The following is a 1,823-nucleotide window of genomic DNA, read 5'->3' as shown; positions in this document are numbered from 1 at the left end:
TACATGACGACTGGTGGGTCTGAGAGAGTTAAGGACTATAGAGACAGGATACATGACGGCTGGTGGGTCTGAGAGAGTTAAGGACTATAGAGACAGGATACATGACGGCTGGTGGGTCTGAGAGAGTTAAGGACTATAGAGACAGGATACATGACGACTGGTGGGTCTGAGAGAGTTAAGGACTATAGAGACAGGATACATGACGACTGGTGGGTCTGAGAGAGTTAAGGACTATAGAGACAGGATACATGACGACTGGTGGGTCTGAGAGAGTTAAGGACTATAGAGACAGGACAGGATACTGATTAAGGACTATAGAGACTGGTGGGTCTGAGAGAGTTAAGGACTATAGAGACAGGATACATGACGACTGGTGGGTCTGAGAGAGTTAAGGACTATAGAGACAGGATACATGACGACTGGTGGGTCTGAGAGAGTTAAGGACTATAGAGACAGGATACATGACGACTGGTGGGTCTGAGAGAGTTAAGGACTATAGAGACAGGATACATGACGACTGGTGGGTCTGAGAGAGTTAAGGACTATAGAGACAGGATACATGACGACTGGTGGGTCTGAGAGAGTTAAGGACTATAGAGACAGGATACATGACTATAGACTGGTGGGTCTGAGAGAGTTAAGGACTATAGAGACAGGATACATGACGACTGGTGGGTCTGAGAGAGTTAAGGACTATAGAGACAGGATACATGACGACTGGTGGGTCTGAGAGAGTTAAGGACTATAGAGACAGGATACATGACGACTGGTGGGTCTGAGAGAGTTAAGGACTATAGAGACAGGATACATGACGGCTGGTGGGTCTGAGAGAGTTAAGGACTATAGAGACAGGATACATGACGACTGGTGGGTCTGAGAGAGTTAAGGACTATAGAGACAGGATACATGACGAGACTGGTGGGTCTGAGAGAGTTAAGGACTATAGAGACAGGATACATGACGGCTGGTGGGTCTGAGAGAGTTAAGGACTATAGAGACAGGATACATGACGACTGGTGGGTCTGAGAGAGTTAAGGACTATAGAGACAGGATACATGACGGACTGGTGGGTCTGAGAGAGTTAAGGACTATAGAGACAGGATACATGACGACTGGTGGGTCTGAGAGAGTTAAGGACTATAGAGACAGGATACATGACGACTGGTGGGTCTGAGAGAGTTAAGGACTATAGAGACAGGATACATGACGACTGGTGGGTCTGAGAGAGTTAAGGACTATAGAGACAGGATACATGACGACTGGTGGGTCTGAGAGAGTTAAGGACTATAGAGACAGGATACATGACGACTGGTGGGTCTGAGAGAGTTAAGGGACTATAGAGACAGGATACATGACGACTGGTGGGTCTGAGAGAGTTAAGGACTATAGAGACAGGATACATGACGACTGGTGGGTCTGAGAGAGTTAAGGACTATAGAGACAGGATACATGACGACTGGTGGGTCTGAGAGAGTTAAGGACTATAGAGACAGGATACATGACGGCTGGTGGGTCTGAGAGAGTTAAGGACTATAGAGACAGGATACATGACGACTGGTGGGTCTGAGAGAGTTAAGGACTATAGAGACAGGATACATGAGACAGGATACATGACGACTGGTGGGTCTGAGAGAGTTAAGGACTATAGAGACAGGATACATGACGGCTGGTGGGTCTGAGAGAGTTAAGGACTATAGAGACAGGATACATGACGACTGGTGGGTCTGAGAGAGTTAAGGACTATAGAGACAGGATACATGACGGCTGGTGGGTCTGAGAGAGTTAAGGACTATAGAGACAGGATACATGACGGTGGTGGGTCT

Source organism: Oncorhynchus nerka, linkage group LG10 (genome assembly GCF_034236695.1).
Source record: "Oncorhynchus nerka isolate Pitt River linkage group LG10, Oner_Uvic_2.0, whole genome shotgun sequence".
NCBI lineage: Eukaryota > Metazoa > Chordata > Actinopteri > Salmoniformes > Salmonidae > Oncorhynchus > Oncorhynchus nerka.
Note: the sequence above shows the minus strand (reverse complement) of the source record.